The sequence below is a fragment of the Ornithorhynchus anatinus genome, chromosome X5 (genome assembly GCF_004115215.2).
Source record: "Ornithorhynchus anatinus isolate Pmale09 chromosome X5, mOrnAna1.pri.v4, whole genome shotgun sequence".
Classification (NCBI taxonomy): domain Eukaryota; kingdom Metazoa; phylum Chordata; class Mammalia; order Monotremata; family Ornithorhynchidae; genus Ornithorhynchus; species Ornithorhynchus anatinus.
Window position 1 is genome coordinate 54,573,446 of NC_041753.1, and position 26,569 is coordinate 54,600,014.

General features: G+C 45.3%; 2 non-coding genes across 2 annotated transcripts; both read right to left on the bottom strand.

Annotated features, from left to right (window-relative positions):
• Positions 1 to 1,149: 1,149 nt before the first annotated feature.
• Positions 1,150 to 1,287, bottom strand: LOC114808446. Its single transcript, XR_003756294.1, has one exon. It is a non-coding gene; the product is annotated as a small nucleolar RNA SNORA7 (small nucleolar RNA).
• A 1,493-nt stretch (positions 1,288 to 2,780) lies between these two features.
• LOC114808310 lies at positions 2,781 to 2,918 on the bottom strand. Its single transcript, XR_003756156.1, has one exon. It is a non-coding gene; the product is annotated as a small nucleolar RNA SNORA7 (small nucleolar RNA).
• Positions 2,919 to 26,569: the final 23,651 nt, after the last annotated feature.

The following is a 26,569-nucleotide window of genomic DNA, read 5'->3' on the forward strand; positions in this document are numbered from 1 at the left end:
AAGAGGGAGGTGGGACATGCCGTGAAACTGGAAAGGAAGGAACTCAGGCTGACCGTGGGAGCACTTGTGCTCTCCTCTGAAATGGAAGCATGCACGGATGACCCTGGAACTGACCTCTGCCATAGAGTGGGCTCTCCCAGCTCCTCGAGAAGGTTCCGGTTGCCGAAAGTTTATCTCCCCACTTGTCGGTCGGAAGGTGGCACTGCAGGAGGGGAGGGAGCCAGAGGTCACGGAGAGCTGCCGATGCCAGGCTCGGTGGGTGAGCGGCTCTGTGGGTGCGTGCGTGGGTGGGGGTGGGGGAAGGTCCTCATCCCTCCCTTCAAAGCAAGAAAGCGAAGTGGCTCCATGTTAGCGCCCGGGGAGGGTTCATGCTGCCCGAGGCCAGTCACCCAACTTAGCCAGGAGTGTGGAAAGCACTGAGGGAGGAGTAGGAGCCAGACATGAAGGAGAGCTGCTGATGTTACTGCCATTTTTTTTTATGGTGTTTAAGTGCTTACTATGTGCCAAGCACTGTCCTAAGCGCTGGGGGTAGATCCAAGCTAATCAGGTTGGACACATTCCCTGTCCCACGTGGGCTCCCAGTCTTAATCCCCGTTTTACAGATGAGGTAACTGAGGCACAGAGAAATGAAGTGACTTGCCCAAAGTCCCACAGCAGACAAGTGGCTTAGCCAGGACTAGAATACAGGTCCTGCCAATTCCCAGGCTAGTGGTCTACCCACTAGGCCATGTGGCTGCTCTACCTCCAGGCTTTGTACCAGCTCAAAGGTCCATATCTCCATTTCATAGAGGGAAAAGCATCTGAGAGAAGCCTCGTGTTTTTCTTTAAAAGTTAAATGAATCCCCAGGGCCAGCAGCAGTTTGAGGCAGAGACACTCTCCAGACCAGGAAGCAGTGGAGCCACGGGTGGCTGATGGGTCTTGTCGTGTCTTATGCTGTCGAATCGTCTCTAATCCATAAGCGGCATCATGGACACATCTTTCCTAAAATGCCCCACTTCCATCTGCAATTGTTCCAGTAGTGTATCCATAGTTTTCTTTGTAAAAAAAATACAGAAGTGGTTTACCATTGCCTCCTTCCATGCAATAAATGTGAGTCTCCGCCCTTGACTCTCTCCCATGACGCTGATGCCCATCACAGCGGAGTTTTGACTTGTAGCAGATTGCCTTCCACTCACTAGCCACTGCCCAAGCTAGGAATGGAATGGGTATGCCTCTGCTTGACTCTCCCTCCTGCGGTCATGACTGCTCGAATACCGGAAACTCTCCAGGTGTGACCCTGAGAGGGGGTAGTGGGCACCAGGTTGGATATGACTGGCTGGGAGAGGTGGCACTAATTAATTAATTAATGTTGGTATTTGTTAAGCGCTTACTATGTGCCAAGCACTGTTCTAAGCACTGGGGTAGACACAGGGGAATCAGGATGTCCCATGTGGGGCTCACAGTCTTAATTAGTCGTAGAGGAGCAGCATGGCTCAGTGGAAAGAGCCCGGGCTTTGGAGTCAGAGGTCATGAGTTTGAATCCCAGCTCTGCCACTTGTCAGCTGTGTGACTGTGGGCAAGTCACTTAACTTCTCTGTGCCTCAGTTACCTCCTCTGTAAAATGGGGATTAAGACTGTGAGCCCCACGTGGGACAACCTGATTCCCCTGTGTCTACCCCAGCGCTTAGAACAGTGCTCGGCACATAGTAAGTGCTTAACAAATACCAACATTATTATTATTATTATTAATTCCCATTTTACAGATGAGGTAACTGAAGCACAGAGAAGTTAAGTGACTTGCCCACAGTCACACAGCTGACAAGTGGCAGATCTGGGATTCGAACTCATGACCTCTGACTCCAAAGCCCGTGCTCTTTCCACTGAGCCACGCTGCTTCACTATGCACGGGGGAGGTGGGTATCAGGTAGCGTCAAACTGCGTCATATGACTGGTGAGGGAGATGAGGCTCCATGTTGGACAGTAGTTCACTGTCTTTACCTCGGGACTGATAGACGTGATAGGACAGTCAGACAATCTCGTAAGCTAGCCAAAGGCCTCTTTTGCAAATCACAACCCCATTGTGGACTCCCTGAGGTTCCAGATGACTGATAAGTGATCACTGTGTTGTCCTCCTTACTCTGCTGCCAGCCTTCCTGGTCTATGAAGGCTGCCTGGAGACTCCTCCGTTTGTAAACACCTTGAGGGCAGGGAATCGTGCCTCCCAAGCACTTAATACAGTGCACACAGGCACTTAGCTATTATTGATTGACTGAGGAGACTCCCCAGACTAGTAGACAAAATGGTAGGGGTGGAAGGAGGGAGGGGGGAGGAAGAGAAGAGAATTAGAAGCTGGAAAAGTCCAAAACTGGATTGGTGTATCTAATGGATGTGCTCATTATATGGTTCCCAAAACAGGGTCTCTAACAAAACTACATCTGTCATTATCCAGGTCCAATGAATCAATGATATTTGAGCACTTACTCTGTACACAGAACTATACTAAATGCTTGGGAGAGTACAATACAACAGCGTTGGTGAACACGATCCCTGCCCACGAGGAGATTACATTCTAGCAGGGGTCTTATGCCATCGAGTCGTTTCCGACCCACAGCGTCACGACGGACACATCTCTCCCAGAAAGCCCCACTCTCCATCTGCAATCGTTCTGGTAACGTATCCGTAGAATTTTCTTGGTAAAAATAAGGAAGTGGTTTAACACTGCCGCCTTCTGCGAGGTAAACTAGAGTCTCTGCCCTTAACTCTCTCCCATGCCACCGCTGCCCAGCACAGGTGAGTTTTGACTCGTAGCAGATTGCCTTCCACTTGCTAGCCACTGCTCAAACTAGGAATGGAATGGGTAGGCTTCTGCTTGACTCTCCCTCCCATAGCTGAGACTGGTAGAGTACTGGAAACTCTCCAGGTACGACCCTGAGAGGGGTCTAGTCGGGGAGACAGACATTAAATTACTGATATAATAATTATGGTATTAAGCACCTACTATGTGCCAAGCATTCTTCTAAGTGCTGAGGAAGATATGAGGTTAACAGGTTGAACACAGCCCCTATTCTGTATGGGGCTCAAAGTCTAGATCCGTACATAAGTGCTGGGAGAGAGAGGGTGGGGTGAGCCAAGTGCTTAAAGAGTATAGATCCAAGTGCACGGTGATGCAGAAGGGAGAGGGAGTAGGAGAAAGCCTCTTAGAGGAGATGGGATTTTTTAATTGAAGGTGTGAAGAGTTGTGGGCTGTTGTATATTGGGGGTGGAGGTGAGGGAGTTCCAGACCAAAGGGAAGACGGGGGCAAGGGGTCAAGGGTGAGGTAGATGAGATTGAGGTAAAGTGAGCAGTTTAGTGTAGGAGGAGTGGAATGTGTGGGCTGGGCTGTAGTAGGAAATCAGCTAGGTAAAGTAGGAAGGCGAGGGCTGATGGACAGCTTTATAGCTGATGGTAAGGACTTGGTATTTGATGCAGAGGTGGATGGGCAACCATAGGACATTTTTGGCGAGGGGGGAGATGTGGACTGGGTGAGTTTTTGTTTTTTGGGTTTTTTTTTGTTTAGAAAAATGATCCAGGGGGCAGAGTGAAGTAAGGACCATAGTAGAGAGAGGAGACAGAGAGGTTAGCAAGGAGGCTGCTGCAGCAATCCAGACAGGATAGGATAAATAAGTGCTTGGCTCAGTATAGTAGCAGAATAGACAAGATCCAGACCTTGTCTATGCTGCTGTTCATCTTTCTTCCACATGACCAAGGACTTTCAGTAAGACTTCAGTGGGTGGTGCAGACTGTAAGAAATCTGCCTGGCAGGGAAGGAGCTCGTGGGCTGGAGCAGTTCATGGGGTTTTTTTGGGTTGTTTTTTTTTTTTTTTTTAAAAAAAAGCCACACAGGGTGAGTCCAGTTAGGGTTGCAGGGTTAGCCTGGGAAATTGGGATGCCTTTGAGGCTATAGGGTGTTGGAGGGGCTCAGGGAAGCCATGGGAATAAAGGGTGTGAGATTTTTTGAGGTCGTGGGGTCGGGTGTACTATGTGTAGAAGTTTCAAAGAACTGCAGGGAGGGATGAGTAGTGTGGAGCACATCACATCCATGTTGTCACCATGCTACCACACACCCACGGGAACCTCTCTCACTTTAGACTAAAGATATAATTGCCTTTCACTTGACACTACATTAGCCTGAAGAAGGGATTCAAATCTGTTGGTTCTCTTATGGGAGAAAGAGTATTTGATGAGCTCAGTAGTTCTCAGGCTTCTGGATATTAGGTAGCCTCAAGATTTCTGCTGTATTTTCATTCATTGTCCCACAATTTGTCCATTTTTTCTTTTAAAGGAGTAATTACTCATCCCTAAAAACCTTCTAGGGACAATGGGATGAAATTTTTTTTCCTAAAAAGGGGCAGGTCCTCACAAAGGAGAAAGTGCCCTACAAAAATTCTTATTCAATCTTTTTTGAACATTGTCTCACTCTTTTCACGGTCATACATGTGACTTGTCTTTTCCTTTGCCAGCTGTGCAGTCAGTTCGTGTTCTTTCCACCATTTTTTCTAGTCCCATTAGGTTAGTTGAATTACCTTTCAAATCTTACATCCATTATGTGTCTCGAAGTCTATCACAGTTGCAGCCATCTGATGATGCTTTTTTTCCCCCCCATTCAAGAAGGCCCATTTCCTAATAGGGCTTCTTTGAAATGGGTCACTTCTGTTCATTTGCTTTCTAGCAACTTTTAGGCATTTTTCAGCCCTCTTATAGAGTGGTCTCTTGCATCATCTGTTCACATATTTTTGCTCTCTCCTGCTCATTCCAGGACACCTCTTGCCAGATTTAGTTTATAAAGGACATATGACTCCACTTTCTTCATGTGAATAAGTCAGTATCAATAATACTGAATGAATGCCTACTGGGGGCAGAGAACTGTTCCAGGCCCTTGTACTTCTTATGTGTGTTCCCCAAGTTACGATCCCTGCCTTCAAGAAGTTCCAGTGTAATGGGGAAGACAGTTGGATTTTACTCACTCAATCTTATTAGGCAACACATTCTAGTGGAAAGAGCACAGGGCTGGGAGTCAGAAGACCCCAGAATCAAGTCCCCGCTCTGCCACCACCCTATTGTGTGACCTTGGGCAAGTCATTTAATCTTTCGGGGTATTGGTTTCTTCATTAATTAATCAGTGGTATTTATTGAGTCCTTACTGTGTCCAGAAAACTGCTCTAAGATCTTGGGTGAGTATGATACAACAGATTTGGTAGACACAATCCCTCCCTCAAGGAGCTTACTGTCTAATGGATGACAGACATGAAAATACATTACAGATTGGGGAAGGGGCAAAGTGTAAGGATAGGGACGTGTGGCCTTTGGGCATCTGATATTCACCCTACCCTCGACCCCAGAGCATTTAGGTATAGATCTATAAATTATATATTATAAATTATTTTTTATTATTGCCTGTCTCCCTCTCTAGACTGTAAGCTCATTATGGGCAGGGAACGTGTCTGCTAACTCTGTTGTATTGTACTCTTTCAATCACTTAGTACAATGCTCTGTGCACAGTAAGTGCTTAATAAATACCATCGATTTGATAAATGATCCCCCAGCCCCAGAACAAGGTGCTTAAAGGGTGCAGGCCCAAGTGCGTAGGTGACACAAAAGGGAAGGCGATGAGAGGGTAGTCAGGAAAGGCTTCTTGGAGATGTGATTTTTTTTAGCTTTGAAGGTGGGAAGAGTGGTTGTCTTTCAGATATGGAGGGGGAGGGAGTTCCCAACCAGAGGGAGGGTGAACAAGGGGTCAGTGGCGAGACAGAGATCAAAGTACAGTGAGTAGTTTGGCAATAGAGGAGCAAAGTGTGCAGGCTGGGTTGTAGTGGGAGATCAGTGAGGTTGGGTAGGAGGGGGAAGAGCTGATTTGAGCATTTTATCAGCAATCTCCCTACCTCCCATGGGACTTTCACACATATCGACTCACATATTCTACTACTGAAGGACTTGCCTTGTCATATATCCATCTTTCAGTCCTTTAGTCCACCTATCTGTGAACTATTTTTGTGTCTGTCTTCCCTTTAAGTAATAAATTCCTTGGGGGAAGGTATCATGTCTTCTATTCTCCCAAGGGTATAGGCCTGCTTGGCACACTTTAGACAATAAGTACTACTGGTTGATGAAGTAAGTTTGGTATTTCCCAATATCATATTATCAACTTTAAATTATTGGCCCTATGGCGATTTAATCTGTTTTGTGGGTGGTGTTTTGAGCCTGGAGTAGTGACTTCAAGCCCAAATTCTCATGAAGATAAATCTAAACATTATAGTGATTTTTTTTGACACTGAAGATAACCTTGTGTTTCTCTCAGGATAGAACAAGATTCCCTAATGTTCTATTTGAATATATAGGATTTTAGTTTCCCCCCTCTGTCTCGTGTGCATGTGTCTGAAATGACTGGTTAGGCAGATCTCTTCTGAGGACATTAAGGCTTCCTTGAAAACTCTGATTCTTTATAAGGCCTCCTAGCTTAGACAGCTTTAGGGAAAATTGTTAAAGGACATGTGTGGGATAGACTACCAAATCAGCAAGGCAAGTTACAACTATGGGCATATGTGGGAAAAGGCAGTTAAGCAAGGGATTCAATGTAGGAAGCACAACCATCCCACCCTTTTAAATCTCAATAGCTGGTAAACCAGAGGAGAGCAGTAAAGTAGTAACTGGACACACTTTAAAAGCCTTAGTTTTAGTCCCCATTAGTAATGCCTACAAGGTGTCTTAATTATGATGCAGCAATATGAAGAGAAGGTTCCACAAACATCTTACATCTAAGAATTTGTGCGCTATATTTAATAGCGCAAACGTCTGCCTTAGTCAACAACTATTTTTGGTTTTTTGTTTCTTAAATATAACTAAACACCAGTTGATGCCCTAGGGCCATCCTGATGTTTTTAACCATGCCCCGAGGCTGCTTTAAAGCTAGTTCACTTGAAAAGTCACATGGAATTCTTGCCACAGTTCTTCCAGAGATGGGGTGAGAAGGTGGTAAGTATTAAGAAGTGAAGGCAGAACTTTATTTTTTTTAATAGATGAGAATGACAGAAGGAAGGAGAAAGGTACCGCCATTCTGCAAGTTACTTGAGAGGAGAGGGGGTGGAGGATGTGGGGGTTACATGGCAGAACAGCATACTGTAATTCTAAAACCACCAGGGCTCTTAAATGCTAATTTTGATATATTTTGCCACTGACTCATTAAGAGGTCTTGGAGAAGTCCCGTGTTACTCTTGCTTGGTTGACAGCTCACTAATACTTGTTCTCTTTTTATAATGTCTTCTGGCCATGGTGAAGAATAATGAATTGATGACTGTAGGAAAACTAGTTTTCTATTGAATTAATACACTTGGACAGGCTCAGCTTTCACATCTAGGGTAGGATGAACTGGGATAAATATCCTGGTGCCTGTGTCATAGAGGGCTCCCACATTTCTCAACCATTGGAGTTCTGGAGACTTCCCAATATGTGGGGTGACAGGGGTGGGGAGAGAATTAAATAGCTCCTGGACTGATCCTCCTTTGCCACTGTCTCCCAACTAGACAATTAGGTGTGGTATGTATTAAGAACTGGGGTAGATGCAAGATAATTAATTTGACAAAGTCCCTGTCATTTACAAGGCTAACAATCTCAGATAGGGAGAGCAGGTTCCCCATTTTGCAGTTGAGGAACTCGAGGACCAGAAAGATTTAGTGACTTGTCCAAGGTCACACAGCAGGCCAGGGGCAGACCTGGATTAGAGTTCAGCTCTTCTGATTCCCAGAACTATGCCCTTTCCATTAGGACTTTGAACTCGTCGTGGGCAGGGAGCATATCTACCAACTCTGTTATACTGTACTCCCCCAAGTGCTTAGTACAGTGCTTTTCACTAAATATGATGGATTGATTGATTAGGACATGCTGCCTCCCTAGAACAGGCCCTGTTCCCTAAAGGACACTTCCCAGCCTGATGTCTGGAGTCACGGGTTTGTGTCTGAAACTGTTCCCACCTACCCATCACCTCCTCCAACTGCCATGTCTGGTGGTAGCTCTCTAGGCACTCCTTTGTGGGGAAGAGTTGGCATTTCTAAGGCTGTGGTGTCCATGCCCTTTGACTTGGGTGGGACTTAAGGGTGCTCTTGGATCCTCCCACTCTTCCCACTTCTCCCCCTAACACCCCACAAGGAGGTCCAATGCTGGATGAATTTCCCTGGGCCCTGACCTCTTCCCCGCCCACCCCTCCCCCAGCCCTGATAGGTACAGCCCTATATACAGGCTTAGTAATTGTAGTAACAACAATAATCATCTCTGTCACCAGAAACCCAGCTCTTCAATTACATAAAATTATGAAGGTGTTTTATGAATTCTAATGGCAGTGATCTCCATTGGACCTAGATGCATGCATTTGCTATTCTAATTATGATTATGAGTATACACATATATACACACACACATTTATATATATATATATATATAGAGAGAGAGAGAGTATTAAAGCCTTTAGGAAATGATCTCCCTATAACCTCCTCCAGGGAACCTGCGGAGAAGACTATACTTTTGGAAGTGGGCCTGAGGAGGGAGCAGTGATAGCTGCTGAACTTGCATTTTCTCTGGGGAATCATCATTGTGGGCAGCAGTTCTTATTATTTGGTGAATTCCTCCGATTACATGTCGCATCATTTTGCCAGCCCAGCGCTTCTCCAAGCTGGTTATGTTTCGGTTCAGTAGGGATTTCGAGTAAGGGGTGGGGCGGAGGAAGAGGCAGGTTAGATTTCCAATGATCGGCCCCGTTCGGCAGCCAGCCCTCCGAACTCCCGCTTCCACCCACTTCTGAGGAGCCGAGAGCCGCGAGCCAGGAGAGGATGACGGCCAGCGCTCCTTGAGTCAGCCGGGGAAGTAGGGGACTGGGCACAGAGGTGGCAGCGTTAGTCCGTGCTTTCTCTAACCATCCTGTCTAACCCTTGTCACACCCCCCTTTCTGCTTTCTGACCCCCAGGCCCTATTGCAAGACCCTGGATGAGGGTGACTTTTTGCCCTTGACTAAGGGAGACACAGGGCCCGGCACAATTTGGAGGAGACCAAGTGCCCCAGCCCCTCCGTCAGCTCTTCCTGACAGAGACCAAGTCCCCAAGCATCCGGCCGGGGCAAGAGTGAGCCCCGGGGAGGAACCGAGGTAGTTGCTCTACTGTTGCTGCCCCCCACTATGGGGGTGAACTCTGGAGTATAAGGCCTTGGACTGGAATAGAACATGGGGTCCTTCTCCCCGCGAGGACTGCTAAGGGGTGTTGCCCAGCAGGGAGGGCTGACCCAGGGCACCCAGGCCGAAGTCTGGGTCCCCTGGCGGTTGGTGTGACGGGCACCAGCCCCTATCTGTCGGTAGGCATCTTTGCGGCTGTAGATGTGAAGGAACCCCTAGCGGGCCCTTGAGTGGGAATGATCTGCATGTCAGGTCGAACTGATGGAGCTCTGGCCCAGCCTCATCGGGCAAATCTGAGCCCACAGGGGGACTGACTTCTGCTGACACCTCCTACCACCAGGGACCCTGAATGGGGGAAAGCACTGGCTTCGTGAGGGAATTGGGAACCTTTGGGGATGGGCTACAGGGGAAGGGAGAGACTGCAACCTTGCTGGGGGGGCCCCTTGTCATTCAGGTCAGAGGTTTCCATCATCGTGTGCACCCCCTCCTCCTGCCACACACACAGAGCCTGTGGGAACAAATCAGGTGACACGGCCCCCTGACTGGCAGATGTGTCCACCGATCTTTCCGATGAGACCCAATCAGAGGATGCAGCTCATTCAGCAATCCTTTCAAAGATGAAATACGACCAAAGAAGGTCTCCCTAATCATTTCTTGGTCCTTCGTACTTTGGCAAGGTGCATTTTTCTCATGTACCCCTGAATTCAACCTTATTACAAAATGGCAGGCTGGGTTATGGGCAGATATGAGAAGCAGCATAGTATAGTGGATAGAGCATAGGCCTGGGAATCAGAAGGTCATGGGTTCTAATCCTGGCTCCACCACATGTCTGTGTGACCTTGGGCAAGTCACTTCACTTCTCTGTGCCTGCTACCTCATCTGAAAAGTGAGGTTTGAGACTGTCAGCTCCATGAGGGACAGAGAGAGTGTCCAACCTGACTTGCGTGTATCCACCCTAGCCTTTAGTACAGGGCTTGGCACATGGTAAGTGCTTAACAAATACCAATATTATTATTATATCACTCCATCCCCTTACAGGAGCCTTTACCCAATAGTCTGGCCTACTACTGTGGGGAAAGAGTTCAATAATGTTATTAATAATCAGTTTTAAAGCAAGAGAGAAGCTACGTGGCCACGTGGACAGAGCACAATCCCTCATCTGTAAAATGGGGATTAAGACCGCTAGCCCCACATGGGACATGGACTGCCCAAACTGATTAGCTTGTATCTACCCCAGTGCTTAGTACAGTGCCTGGAACATAGTAAGTGCTTAACAAATGCCATTTAAAAAAAAAAGAGAGGTCATCTCTTCCATTTTTTGTCTGCTGGCTAATTCATCTGCCCAGTTGCATTTGCTGGGCTCTGCGTATTCAGAACTTCAATATCCAGCCTGGCTGATTCCTGATAGCACAATGACTTGACCTCTTTATTGGAGCCCTGATGAATCAACCCTCTGGCTTTTCTTGGAATTCAACAAGAGACTTCCTGAGTTGCTGTGATTCAAATGCCCTGCTTCTTCAGTTAATGAGGACTGCACCACTCTGTTCCTAATTACTGGAGTCTCTTTTATGGAATTGTGTTTCTAGAAGATACTTGGAGAGTTGGCATCCTTAAACTACAAGGCAGGGAAACAAAATTGTAGCATGCATTAGCTCTTGGTCAGATTATTATTCTATGTAATTCTTTGAAATTGTGCCAGATTCTCCACCCCCATAACTTTCGGAGAACTCCCATAACATTTGAGGAGGAGAATCTTGTGTAATGTTTACAAGATTAAACCTAGAGGTGGGAAAGCATACATTTAATACTCAGATGCACTTCTGCTTGAACACATTTTAAAAAGGAGCACAGGAAATTACTTTTAGTCCTATTTGCATTTCTAGTCCTCCCCACTCCTTTCCTTTCAAGAAAATGGAAATGCAGTACTTTATGCCTACACTGCCTCTCTGATGAGATTTGTTTAGAACTAACCAAGCTTGTTGTGGGCAGGGAATGTCTGTTATATTGGGCTTTCCCAAGCGCTTCATACAGTGCTCTGCACACTGTATCAAAGTGATCAAATGCGATTGACTGCCTGACCAGTGGCCACATCATCACAAACAGCTGTCAAACAGTACAAGCCCTGCCTCCCCATCCACCTCCATCCATTATTGGATTAGGTCATGTGTCTGACAGTAGCTGAATTCTCCAGCCGTGTGGGAAATTTACTGCCTATCAACTGCCACCCTTCCCCAGCTGATCCTGATGACCCGTTAAGGAACTTTCACACCCCTGTGGAAGTAGTTTTCCCAAGTGACACATTACAATTCATTGTGACTGTTAGGCTCTCTTCTTTACCCTCTGTTCTCACCCCATTCACAATTTCTGGGCTGACTTCCCGACCAGCCAAAAGGGAAATCTGGGACTCTAGGAAAAGTGACATAGAGTGGCAGCCCATCTTCCAGTAAGTGTTTTCCCCCTGGAACAAAACCCAGTAGTGCAAATTTAGAGAGCTGGGAGATAACTGCAGTTGACAGAGCATACTGATATGCCACTCTCAGCAAAGGCAGGGGCCAGGTTTGCCAGTATTCCAAATTCTGGGGCTTTTCAATGCAGCAACCTAAAGCCCTTCAAGTAGGGGTATTAAGCCAGGATCAAAAACAGCCTTCTGTTACAAAAATGTGACAGGGTGACAGTTGGGTATACATTTGTACAGTAGACCAGTAGATTAGCATTCAACCACTCACCAGTGGCAAGTGAAACATTCCAGAGAGTGAAAATGGGATGTAAGGTGAGGAAGCCTTTCTCTATTATAATTTGGCAATGGCTTTTGGCCATTGTCCTAATAGTATCTCCTTCAGTACACAGAAAGCACTCAGTAAAGACCATCGACTGATTGCAAAATAGCTCTTGCCAAGGTGGGTGAGGGTAGATGAGGATGTGAGGGAAAACATGGGTGTGTATGTGTGGTGTGTGTCTGTGTAACTGTGGCTGAGAGAGAGGAGGACCTCTCTCTGTCTACCTTCCTTTGTCGCTGGCTAAGAACGGAGGGATCCCTGACGACCTGTTGCCTGGGGAGCTGCAAACTGCATTCTGTTGTTACTGCTTGACAGAAAACCTGGGGCTGGGCATGCCTTGCCATTGGTTTATGGCAAAGGGCAAGTTGCTTCTCGGGGAGTTCCCCCCACAGAAGCAGTGCCCCGAGGAAAATCTGCAGGGGAAACTCCCCAATATGTAACTCTAAATTTATCCCCAAAGCCCCACAGAAAACTGAAGAGCTTCCCATTCCACATTTTCTGCTATCCCTGAGTGCAATTTGTCCCGGCTTCAATATGAAGATGTCTAGGAAGGGTATCTAATGGGGGACGAAATATGTAGATAGGGAGGGTGGGGGTGATGATGATGATAATTGTAAATGAAAGCGATAATCTGTCAGTCTAGAAGATTCCTCTCCAAAAACAAAAAAAATCTATCGGCCAGGTTGCTGTAGAGCCATATAGCAACCTCGAAAGTAGTCAAGCCTCCTCAATGCTAGGCTCTTCCTTCACTTTGTCTGTGACCACTACCCATGCATACTAACTTAGAGTTCATGGCATCTTCCCTCGAGTCTTTTCTTTTTTTTCCCAAAGGGAGAATAGTCTTTCAGTCATTTTTCTGCAGCAGCATCCCACTGGCACAACTCTAGTCCATCAAAACCTCATTCCTCCTATAAAATTGTATTCTGAACAATCTTACTGTCTCTATCTGTTCTAACTGTACATGGGTCCTATTCAAAATTAGCTCTGTGGTATGTTGTATCAAAATTCCACACACCGGGTTATTAGGTGAGAACCTAAGGGGGTGGGGGGGCATGATGGCAAAGTACTTTGCAACGACATTGTGTGATGCTTTTCCCTTTTTGCCCCACTCCCCCATCTGCTGTCAACACCTACTTGTTTCACTCTCTCTGTGATGTCTCCATGGCTCTCCTGCACAGTTGGACCAGCCACATGTGTTAGCAAACTCCCCTTGCTTCCTGATTGCTCCCTGCTAAATGAATTCCTTACAGCTCGGGTTGCCCATGACACTTTCCCTCCTCCACCCCCCAGTGCAGCAGGGCAGTGGGTTGGGACTGAGGAAGCAGTGGTAACCTTCTTGGAACCACCCCCAGTCTGTCCCTACCTCCCCATGGCTTGGAGTGTCCCAAATCACAGGAGATGGGTAGCCAACTCTTGGAGTGTACAGTTCTCAATCCTGCCTTCTCTGTGGTCAGTAAAGAGATGAAATGTAGCTAGTACAGCCTCTCAAATAATATGATGTTTGTTAAACCTAACAAAAAAGCCAAATCATGGCTTTGATTTTTACATTACTAACACATAATACGGTTTTAAGAACCATCTGCCATGAATGTTTTTCCCTTCATTTTTTATATTAGCCATTTCATGAATTGCTTGTAACCTTCAGTGAAATACTGTCTAGTTTCCCAGCAAGTTTCATTTAATTCTGAACAAAACCATTGCCTTGTCTTAATCTAAATAGTTGCTCTGCTGTCATCTTTAATGAACTGATGGTAGGCTAAGCCATTTTAGGACACTCAAATTACAGCTCTCCCTACTGCCAAATGATGAATGGCTCTGACTAATCTCTCATCTGCCTATCTTATTTTCCCTCCCTACTGCATCACCTATGCACTGCCCCCAAACACTTTGATTCTCATCCCATTCCCACACAACACTTAGGTACATATCCTTATAATGTGTTGCTTGTCCTAACTGTAATTTATTTTAGTGTCCATCTCCTCCACTATATAATCTCCTTGAGGTCAGAGGTTGTATCTACTAACTCTGTTGTACCTCGCAAGCGCTTAATACAGTGCCGTGCACTCAGTAAGTGCTCAAATACCATCGATTGAAAATCTAGGTTAAAGAGTTTGTTCAAACAGTAATAATTATGGTATTTGTTAAGTGCTTACTATGTGCCAAGCACTGTTCTAAGCGCTGAGGAGATGCAAGGAAATCAGGTTGTCCCCCATGGGGCTCACAGTCTTAATCCCCATTTTACAGATGAGATATTTTAGGCCCAGAGAAGTTAAGTGACTTGCCCAAAGTCACACAGCTGATAAGTGATGGAGCCTGGATTAGAACCCACCACCTCTGACTCCCAAGCCTGTGCTCTTTCCACTAAGCCACACTGCTTCTCAAAATAGGGGGCTTATAGTGTTGCAGAAGGCCAAGGTTAGTATGGGGAAGAATAGAGCAGTAAAATAGGATGTGAATGTTCACGTCTTAAGAAAATTGAGGAAAAAAAGTTCTTTCCACTGCCTTTAAAGCACTCAATCAGCCCTCCCCCTGCTAGCTTACTTCACTGATCTCCTACTACAGCCCAGCCCGCTCACTTCGCTCCTCTAGTTCCACTTTACTCACTGTGCCCCGATCTAGTCTGTCTCACCACTGACCCCTTTCCCATACCTTCCCTCTGGCCTGAAACTCCCACTCCCTCCATCTGTGCCAGACCACCACTCTCCCCACCTTCAAACCCTTATTGAGGACACATCTGAAAGAGGCCTTCCTCACTTAAGCCCTCTCCTCCCCCGGCTCCCCCTTCCTTCTATGTTGTCTATGCACTTGGGATCTGTGACCTTTGGACATTTGATATTCACTCCACCCTCAACCCCACAGCATTTATGTACATATCTTTAAATTAAGTATTATGAATTATTATATTAATGTCTGTCTCCCCATCTAGACTATAAGCTCGTTGTGGGCAGGGAATGGGTCTGCCAACTCTGTGGTATTGTGGAGAAGCGTGGCTCAGTGGAAAGAGCATGGGCTTTGGAGTCAGGGCTCATGAGTTCGAATCCCAGCTCTGCCACTTGTTGGCTGTGTGACTGTGGGCAAGTCACTTAACTTCTCTGTGCCTCAGTTCCCTCATCTGTAAAATGGGGATTAAGACTGTGAGCCCCACATGGGACAACCTGATTCCCCTATGTCTACCCCAGCGCTTAGAACAGTGCTCGGCACATAGTAAGCGCTTAACAAATACCAACATTATTATTATTATTATTGCTCTCCCAAGCCCTTAGTACAGCGCTCTGCACATAGTAAGTGCTCAATAAATGCTATTGATTGTGATGAATTGTTAGAGAAAGAAAATCATATAGGTGAATTTTAACTTAAATTTTCTTACACTTGCAGTTCTGTGGCAGGGGGTGTATAGCGGGTCTAGGCAATGTATGAAAAATTAGCTATTTTTCCTGGTATTGGAGGCAATGCCTGGGCAGGGGATCCTACTTAATATCCAGCCTGGGAATTATCTGATTCATTCATTCATTCATTCAATAGTATTTATTGAGCGCTTACTATGTGCAGAGCACTGTACTAAGCACTTGGGATGAACAAGTCGGCAACAGATAGAGACAGTCCCTGCCGTTTGACGGGCTTACAGTCTAATTGGGGGAGATGGACAGACAAGAACAATGGCAATAAATAGAGTCAAGGGGAAGAACATCTCGTAAAAACAATGGCAACTAAATAGAATCGAGGCGATGTACAATTCATTAACAAAATAAATAGGGTAATGGAAATATATACAGTTGAGCGGACGAGTACAGTGCTGTGGGGATGGGAAGGGAGGGGTGGAGGAGCAGAGGGAAAAGGGGAAAAAGAGGGTTTAGCTGCGGAGAGGTAAAGGGGGGGTGGCAGAGGGAGTAGAGGGAGAAGAGGAGTTCAGTCTGGGAAGGCCTCTTGGAGGAGGTGAGTTTTAAGTAGGGTTTTGAAGAGGGGAAGAGAATCAGTTTGGCGGAAGTGAGGAGGGAGGGCATTCCAGGACCGCGGGAGGACGTGACCCAGGGGTCGACGGCGGGATAGGCGAGACCGAGGGACGGCGAGGAGGTGGGCGGCGGAGGAGCGGAGCGTGCGGGGTGGGTGGTAGAAAGAGAGAAGGGAGGAGAGGTAGGAAGGGGCGAGGTGATGGAGAGCCTCGAAGCCTAGAGTGAGGAGTTTTTGTTTGAAGCGGAGGTTGATAGGCAACCACTGGAGTTGTTTAAGAAGGGGAGTGACATGCCCAGATCGTCTCTGCGGGAAGATGAGCCGGGCAGCGGAGTGAAGAATAGACTGGAGTGGGGCGAGAAGGGAGGAAGGGAGGTCAGAGAGAAGGCTGACCCAGTAGTCTAGCCGGGATATAACGAGAGCCTGTAACAGTAAGGTAGCCGTTTGGGTAAGGTAGCCGTTTGGGTTGATCTGATCTGATCTGTCCAGATCTGTCTGATCTGTCTGATCTGTCCAGAACTCCAGAATATGCACCCAAGTAGGGATAATCTATATGCTGACTGGTCTGTAGTAAAGTCAGACTTCCACTGTAGGGGTGAGAGCCTTACTTTGGGGGTTCTCTCCAAGCAGAATGGCCTAGTGGCATGATCCTGGGAGTCAGGAGGAGCTGGGTTCTAATCCCAGTTTCCCCACATTCTCACATGTCTGGCAGGTTTTCCATGACTGCCTGGAGCTGTGTCTCCCCAGAGTCTCTTTCTAGCCGCCAGATGTGCGGGCTTGCTTTATCCAGTAAGCTGGAACAGACATGCATATGTTAATCTTGGAAATTGCCCGGGAGGGAGAGCTGAGCCCCCTCCCCTTCCATCTGCGTCAGAGGATTGGCAGATGTTCCATGCCAGTCGGCTCCTATGTACAGGAGCCAATCAGAGGCTGCGATCCATAAGCATGTTGAAATTTGATCCCTGTACCTGGGAGGGGTATGATCAAAGAAGGTCAGTTGGGGATGCCTGGAATCCAATCACAAGTAGGTTAGGAAAGGTGCTCCTGTATTGTGTTCTTGTCATTCCACTATAGCTCTAAACATCTTAAGTTGATGATCTCTGTATCTAGATTTGGGTTTTTGGAGCCCTGGAAGCCTCAGGTTAGCCTGAAGTGCTGCGTCCCTTCGAGATGGGCCTAAAAGAAATCCAGCTGGGTGTGAGTTTGGTTTCCTCTAGACTCTAAGCTCATAATAGGCTGGGAATGTGACTGCGAATGCTGTTGTATTGTACTCTCCCATGTGCTTAGTACAGTGCTCTGCCCACAGTAAATGCTAAATAAATATCATTGATTAATTTGGATTGAGCCCAGTCTGTATCCCCAGTCTCCCTTTCTCCTCCCTTTCTGCTTCCTTCTCTTCCACCAGGCCCCATAGTAAGCATTTAACAAACACCACAACTGCTCCTCAGCCTCAGAGCAGCACTGCCACCTGGGCTGTAGTGGTCTGTGGGGCAGCAGTGGCCAGAGATGATTGTAACATAGAACAACATTGTTCCGGGAACTGGAGAAGGGACCTCCCCCTTCCAAGCTCGTCTCCTCAATTGACACAGGGCTCAACTTGGCCCAGAATCTAGAGCCGTTACCTCACTTGACTCGGTCTTCCACTGGCTCTCCCTAGACAAACACGACGCCCTATTTCCTGTTGACTCAGTGTATGATTTTGTATAACACAGGGTTTGGGGTAACTGGGATGGGTACCTCTGGGACCCTCACGTTTTGAAGGGATCCATTTGGTGAGGAAGGGAAGCTTTACATACTGCTTTAGGGTCCAGCCCCCAACCCCTGTCAACCCAGTGGTCTACAGATAGGTTCCCTACCATGAAAAATAGGCTCAGAACTTGGAGCCTGCTGTCCAAAGTCCCAGGATATATGCTTTTGCCCCAGGATAGCAAAGCTTAGCCTTCTTCGAGATCTGTTCTGTGATGTGACATGGTGACAGTGGAGATCACCAACCCAATAAGCTGTCCTTGTGGGTTTTTCAGAAATGCACCTAGTAAGTATTACTTAGAGCAATAGTTCTAAGAGCGAATGCTTCCTTCACACAGCTTTATGACTGCAACCATCAAAGGAGAGGAATGTTGGGAAGAGCTTTAAACCCTGAGTTGGTTTTTTTTTTTTTTTCCCCCTTTTCCTGTTGCCTCACCCCCTCCCCAGACCATTCAGGCAAGTGGATCAAGATGGAATTCTGCTCATTCTGGTAACTTGGAGAGACCTTAAGTCTTTCTCTCTGGTTCTGGGTAATGTCACTCATAGGAACTTGCGTTCTGGTTGCCTTCCCACCTAATAAAACAAAGGACCAGGTAATTTTATTGAAAAGGTTTAATAAATCACTGGCACTTAGAAAAGTAGTCTTCCACCAGGAACAGCAAGCATGAAACAACTTTGACCAGAACTGCCTTTTCCTTATACTTAAGTGGTCCCTAATTCCACAGATTGACTTCCCCTCTGAAACCAAAAGATCCTCATTTACTTCCTTTCTCAACATTCAACCTGAATGTTCCGATCCTACAACTGAGGATCAAAGAGAAGTTGGGTCTCCTACCTGGAGCCCCCAAACTTAACTTTTCACTCTTCAATTTATATTATTTTCCCTTTGTCTCTCAGTTCCCTCTTCACACAAATCTTCCTCTGGCTGGATTCTTCTTTGTCACTATGCAGTTTCTGTTGTTGCCAGAAGTTTACTTGGAAGAGGTAACCAAGGCAACCTGAAAGAACTATCAGGGCCTATGTTCTTTAACCCCCTAAAGAACCTTAATAATTAACCCATGGGTCCCCAGGGCTTTCAGGCCTCTTCTTCCTTGTTTCCCTAAGCCAGATCATTATATTTTCCTTCCCATTTTTTTCCATGCAGAAGCCAGTTTATTTACAGAAATGCTGGCAGCAGTTAAAAACCAAGCCGAGGAGAGTATGTGAGGGTCTTGAGTCCCTCCAGGCTCAGTTCCGGGTCCTCTTCTAATCCCCATCTACACTCACTCTCTTGGAAAGCTCATTCACTCCCACGGCTTCAACTACCATTTCTCGACGGATGATTCACAAATCTACTTCTTCAGCCCTGTTCTTTCTCCTTGTTTGCATTCTCATCCTTCCTCCTGCCTTCAGGACATCTCCACTTGGCTGAGCCACCGTCACCGCAAACTTAACCTGTCCAAAACAGAACTCCTCACCTTCCCACCCAAACCCTGTCCTCCTGCTGACTTTCCCTTTCCTGTAGATGGCACCACCACCCTCCCTGTCTCACAAGCCAGTAACCCTCATATTCAGTGTCACCAGATCCTTTGTTTGCTTCATAACCTCACTAAAAACTGCACTTTCCTCTCCACTCAACTTGGTACTATACTGATCTAAGCACCTGGTCTATCCCACCTTGACTACTGCATCAGGCTCCTTGCTGACCTCCCTGCCTCCTGTGTCTCCTCACTCACTCCAGTCCAGTCTGCTGCCTGGATCATTTCTCTTAAACCAACAAACAAACAAAAAAATAAACCAAAACAAAAAAAACCTTTTCAGTCCATGTTTCCCCACTTCTCAAGAACTGCCAATGATTGCCCATCTACTTCCACATCCAACAGAAACTCTTTGCCATAGGTTTTAAAGTCCTCAATTGCCTTGCCCCCCTCTTACCTTACCTTACTGATTTTCTACTACAACCTCTGTACCTCAATCTCATCTATCTTGCCGCTGACCCCTTGCTCACGCCCTGCCTCTGGCCTGGAACTCCCTCCTTCATATTCAACAGAGCATCACTCTCCCTACATTCAAAATCCCCAAGAGGCCTTCCCTGACTAAGCCCTCATTTTCCCTATTGTCCCTCCCTTCTGCACTGCCCACACACTTAGATATGAATCCTTTAAGCACTTGATAGTCACCCCACCCACAGCACTTATGTACCTATACATAATTTATTTTATGTCTGCCTCCCCATGTAGACTGTAAGCTCCTTGTGGGCAGGAAACATGTATATTAACTCTGTTATATTGTACTTTCCCAAATACTTACCACAGTGCTCTTGCACACACTAAGCAATCAGTAAATACCATTGATGGATCGAATCTGGCAAACTGCCCATTTACTCAACATGGGCAGGATTTAATAGGCCCCTGGGACCCCTGTGTCATTTTGCTGTTGAGCCAAGTTTGGTTCTCGCCAGGGTGGTTTGGTTTAAAAAAACAAAACAAAACAAGAGCCCCCTTAAAATTCTTGTAGGATAGTTGAGGGATAATAATAATTACTGTGGGATTGGTCAAGTGTTTACTAAGTGTCAAGCACTATACTAAGCTCTGGGATAGATACATGATATTCAGGTCCCATATGGGGCTCAAAGTTTAGGAAGGAGAACAGATATTCAGTCTCCATTTTGCAGATGAGGGAACTGAGGCCCAATCAAGTTAAAGGACTTGCCCAAAGTCATACAGTAGAAGAGTGGCAGAGCCGGAATTAGATTCCAGGTTCCGTGACTCCCAGGCCACCAAGCCATGTTCTTTCCACCAGGCCATTCTACTTCCTAGGGATGACACATGCACATGGAGGCAAACAAGCCCTTGGAGTTGTGGGCAACTGGGTAGCATTAATAGAGGGGTCCGGCTACCCTGATGTGCAATTGACGGCCTTCAGTGGGATGCGTGGTCACTTGAGAAGGTGACTTGAGGTACTCAAGCACCTTGTCTCTTTCATTTTCTGTCATATTGCCTAACCTAATGCTGAATGACTACCAGACATATAGGATGTCCAGGGATTGATACTCTGTCTAGCTAGAATATTTTTGCTGTCCTGCAGATTTACAATTTACTGCAATTCTCATGCTGTCCACATACCATATTTGAACATGGTTTATTGCCCACTCTGCAGGAGATTAGGGGCCCTTTGGGTGACCGAAACAGTCACAAGCCTTTAAGAACACTAACAAGCAACTGAAGGCGGTTTAAAACCACTGTTTGGTTTTCCATCTGATTCCATGCCTTGTGAAATGCATGCACCATTGGAAGTTTCTTTGAAATCATTGGCAGTTGTGAAGGTGGATCAGCTGAGGGGTAGGAAGGGAAACAATAAACAAACATCCATTGAGGAATCAATCATTCATATTCATTGAGCGCTTACTGGAAGAGTACAATTCGACAGAGTTGGTAAACACGTTCCCTGCCTACAAGGAGCTTACAGTTCAGAAGGGGTACTGACGTGAGTCTTAAAGATTTCATGTGGCATTGGGTCTATCCAACATCAAGTCTCATGTGATGGTCACGGCTATGCTACGAATGTTTCAGAGTTTCAACAACTCTGCTTTACCTTCAAGTATGGATTGCTTGAAATAGAAGACTATTACATATCTACTTGCCTCTTATGAAAACTAGAGTTCTAATCTCTTTCCTAAAATAAAATGATACACTTAAAATCCCTTTAATAAAGTGAAGCTATTTTATGTAATTTTATTTTGGCCACACTATATTCTTATGTAATTGCCTGAAGTTGTTCTTTTCATGATACTCAACTAAGAAGTGTTAGTACAGTTTGCTTTTAAATATACTAAAACAAATTCAAACCAAGTTATATGCATTTGCTTTCAAAATATCTCAAGCAAGAGTTCTCGAAACACCAAAGCTATTGTAGGTAAGAGCAGTTTGCATTCAATTATTTCCAGGTATAAATTTGTTTGTCCAAATACCAACTGAGGTCAGGGTTCCTGACAGTTGTACATCAGAGGGAAAGTCAATCAAAGATGAAATGGACTTCCAGAAAACATTTCACGAGGTAAGAACAATGTTAAAAGAAAAACAAACCCTTTCTTTGAGTCAGTGTCATTTGAAGACTGGTTTGTTGTTTTTTTTTTTTTTAAAAAAAGAGGCCACTGCCCTAGGTAGCAGTAGTCATAATAAGTTGTAGTAATAGTTATTAAGTGCTTTCTTTGTGCAAGGGACTGTATTAAACACTGGGAGAGAATACACAGGTGGAACTTAGACATGGTCCTTAGCCACTGTGGGGCTCACAATCTGAGTATTAGTGAAGCGAAGGGACTGGAGACCAGGACACCATGAAAGATGAAATAATAAAACAACTCAAATACACAAAATAAAAACAAAATCAGCAGGGTGTTGTGGCTGAAAGAGAAGAATTTCAGGCTCCTTGCAGTTCAGAGTCCAGGGCATACCTGTAGCCATAGTGACCGCTTTCCCGAGGTTTCGTAGAGGTCTCAGACTGTGGGTGCTTTTCTCCTTGCCACTGTGGTGGTGGAGGATGGGACGGGATGAAGTGTCCTTGATGGCTCAGAGGAGAGCAGCTGCCAGTTCCCGGGGAGGAAATATGGCTGGCTGCCCAGTGGGGGGAGGCTAAGTGTGTGCGGGGAGCAGCTCGTAGTTCTTACCCAGTGTGCACAGAGCGTGTCAGGAGCCAGGGACCCTCAGTGTAGGAGGAGAGTGGCAGTTACTCCAGATGCTTTGCTTGGCCTCAGTGGAAGGGGCCTCAGGTGTATCTTTCCTGGCCTTTGCCAGGCTACTGCCGCCATCTTGACAGCCCTTTGTATTTCCTCTGGCTCTTTCCTTCACTGGGGAGATTGAGGAGGCAAACTGGCTTAGAGGAGCTCATCTCTCCCTAGTTTCCACTATCCTAAATTGAATTGAGCTTTAATCTGACCCCCAAGCTTACCCCCCTTTTTTGAAAATGTCATCATCTGAAGCATACACAGTAGATGGGGATACACTGATTGCATATTTGTGTCACTTCAGACCTTGTTTAATTTTGAGCTTGCTTTATAATGATTTGTGGAAATGCCTGATGAAATTCTGTGATTTCTGTGAGCAGATGACAACTTCTTCCTTGTGACTGTCACAACACAGATTGCAAACATCAAATGGGGGTTCCAATTACGTGTGTTGACTATTGATTAAGAGATAGGACTTTAAGTGGTGAATAGCATGGCTATATCCCTGTTAGCACTCTTAATTGGTTCCATGAAAATAGTGCAAAATGAAAGAATGCTGCATTAATTAATGGTATTTATTGAGTACTTACTGTATGCAGAACAGTGTATTTAGTGTACTTAAAGTACAGTGCCAATAGAGTTGGTAGGGGCAATTCATGCCCTCAAGGAACTTAGTCTAGCGGAGGGGAAAGACAATACAGTAAATTACAGGTAGGTGAACCGGCAGAGTATAAATACTTAATTTTCAAAGTATTTTCTTTCACAAGCTATTCAACAACAGGTAGCTTGTACTACTGTACTAGAGCTGTTCAGATCTAGGCTCAATAGATCTGTCATTATATAATGCTAAAATTACTTCAGTATAGTGATCGAAGCCCATCGCGATCAAAATACTTCCAAGTTGAGGAAGGGAGGCGCAGAGAAGCAGCATGGCTCAATGGAAAGAGCCTGGGCTTTGGAGTCAGAGGTCATGAGTTCGAATCCCAGCTTTGCCACTTGGCTGTGTGACTGTGGGCAAGTCACTTAACTTCTCTGTGCCTCAGTTGCCTCACCTGTAAAATGGCGATGAAGACTGTGAGCCCCACGTGGGACATCCTGATTCCCCTGTGTCTACCCCAGCGCTTAGAACAGTGCTCAGCACATAGTAAGCACTTAACAAATACCAACATTATTAACATAAACTTTGTAGCTTTATCCTGAAGTGAGAGAACATGGTAAAATACACCAGTATTAAAAGTCAATAGCCTCAATGTGTTCTAGAGAGAGAGGATGTACGTGCACTGGAAATGATTTCTGGAAAGCCGAAGTAAGTTTTTCAGGACTTCTTGCCTCAGCTTTTTGTGTGTTTGAGGTCTTAGACAAAGAGAATTCTCCATTTCTGATAGATTCTGCCATCCCTTCGGAAGCTTTTCCCACCAGCACAGTCTATGACTTTCGACGGTCTTTTCAACTCGCTGACATTTTTTGATCTATTTATACTTATGTATGTTATTTGTACAATAGAGAGTAAGCTCGTTTTGGGGAACTAATACATCCCATGCTTCTGGTGAACTTTCCCAAGTGCCTAGTGCAGAACATCACACACAACAGGCGGTTATTAAGTACCATTACTATTATTATTACCACTTTGCATTAATTAGAGTATATCGGGTTCTTGAGGACAGAACCATTCAAATTCTTTAACGAATATCTCAGGTTCCCAGTATAGTGCTAGGCACTTCGCGGATGCTCAATAAGTACTTGAAGTTCCATGACCTAGTTGTTAAAAAAGGGACTTGGAGAAAGTTCTCAATTTTTTCTTACTCTACAAAGGTCCCTCAATTACTAAAGTGACTTTTGCTCCTCAAGGAAATTGGGTCAGTCATTTCAGGCACCAGATTTCTCAACTAACAGAGCAAGCCATTAGCTAGACAAAATTCATACTCCCACCACAGTTAACCAAATAGGTTCAAACTGGGTTCTCTCCATGATGAAACTTAGTGGATCTGGCCTTTTTGATTATTCATTTTTGATGTCTCTACTTTGGGCCCTTTTCATGCTTCGTTTTAAGATTCTCATCCACACAATTCCTGGGGATTACCTCCCTCACCCCCCTCACAAAAAGAGACCTATGTCTGAACAATTTTACATAAAGTTTTTTGTTTTCCTTCCACAAAGCGAATTCAGCATGACAAGAAAGCAATCACCAAAGGGTCAGTCGTTCACAGGGAAGAATGAACTCGAGGGCATCCGGCAACCGATTCCCATTTCAGTATCAAAGCAGCCCTTTTGGGGAGAGAACTGACATGTGGTGAAGAAAGTTCTACAGTCCTGGCACAGGCTAAACACTTCCTCACGTGTTCAACCTGAGTAGAGAGTACTGCTATATCGAGTGACTTGCCTGTTTAAGAATATACTTCATGCAGTGCTTTTTCCTTTCAAAAGAGTTCCCTTCATATTAAACACTTGAAAAGACTTCCTGGTTTTGCAACAATAAGTGGTGTATCAAGACTATATCAAGACTGTATCGGGACTGGAAGCACATTGTCTCATTTTAAATAGCACTTTGTTGTTTAGTTAAGAGCTGTTGTTGCCAGAGAAAAGAATAATTGGGTAACCTTTTGTGGGCCAGTTAAATCCATATATAAAAGATTATATTGGATTATATTGCAGCCATATGGCAAGTGAAGCATTTTAACTAGACTTGCAAATATACAGTGTTTTTTCAACTTAAAACTGTAAAGTCTGTCAGACCTTGTAGTTACGTTATTTTGGGCCTGAAAAGCCATCATGATGATGACATGGACGTGTATCTTTTGTCTATTTAAGTTTGGTTGAAAACAGAAAAGAATATGTTGTCTTTGGAATTCATTAGTCTCTGTTCAAGACCCCATGTTGTATGATCTAAACAGCTCAGCAATAGATTAATGTGTAAAACAAATGGGTATAATTGACCCACTACAAATCTCTCCTGAGGAATGATTTTTCTGGATATATTTTCCTCCTCTCGGGTTTTACTTCCTGTGGGGTTGCACATGAGTGATTTAATCCAAAAGATTGAATCTAATGAAGTTTCAAGAGGGAGCATTTAATCCTGTTATATTATTGTAAAATTTAGGGTTCTGTTCATTTTATTTGTATACTAATTGCTCTCCTGTATGTTATAGGAATGGCCTCTTTAGCCAGATAGGAACACACACACACACACACACACACAAAATATGTATCTCAGAACTGGAAAATGTTGATGTTATTTAAAACTGGCAGAAGACCATCAGTCTGAGTTTGGGATGATAAGCAGAACATATTTTCGGACATTTCTACCTTCTTCTTCCGTTCGTGTGTGCACATCCCATTCCATCATATACCTGCCATTATTTCTTGAGAGATACAGCACACTTAGTGTAAGTAAACAGGAGAATGGCGGTGGCCCCAAAAAAGGTATTTATCGTTTACAGCCAGTGCAGCCGTGGAATAGCGAAGAGTAGATGCTCTGGGCTTGAATGACTACAACCGGTGAATGCTGAGCCTGCCAAATACAGGCCCGTAGAGTCTTGAATGTTCTGGTTTTATGCGTCATCAAACCTAGGTAACAAAATATTTATGAACTTGATACTGTACCTCATTTTTCCTTTCCGGAAATCGCAATGCTCTAAACAATTGCATGGAAGATGTGCAGTATGGGGATGGAGGTGGGGGGTGGCTGGAGGGAGAATGTGTGCCCCCCTGGTGTGTGTATCAAATGTGGTGTTGGGTAAATGTGTTGCACCTGTGTTTTCTTGGTCACTACTTTGTCACAGGGGTGCCTTCAAGATCCCTGGTTCCCAAATGAGGGAAGACAAGATGTCTCTTTCTCTCTTCTCTCACTAGGAAAAGCATGGCTCTAATTTAAGATTAAGATGTCAAGTTTGCAACTGGATAGAGATGCTGACAATAACTTTACTGGCCTGGCAAGGTCTTGACTGCTCTTTGAGTATATATGGCTAAAATGATTGACACCTCTGATGTTGAAGAACTGGGAAGGCCAGACCATTCAGAGTCATTTGCCATAAAACACAGCAGCGTCAATGAATGGTGAATCTTGCAAAATACATCTGTCTGTGGAAAAGCTGACAACTGAGTGCCCACGTACCACTTTAATGCATGATTATCAAGACTATTAACTCTCCTGTGCAGCATGATTACTCTGAACAGAGAACTGCCAGGGTTGAATAAGTAAATTAGTTGATAGTAATTAAGGCCCAAG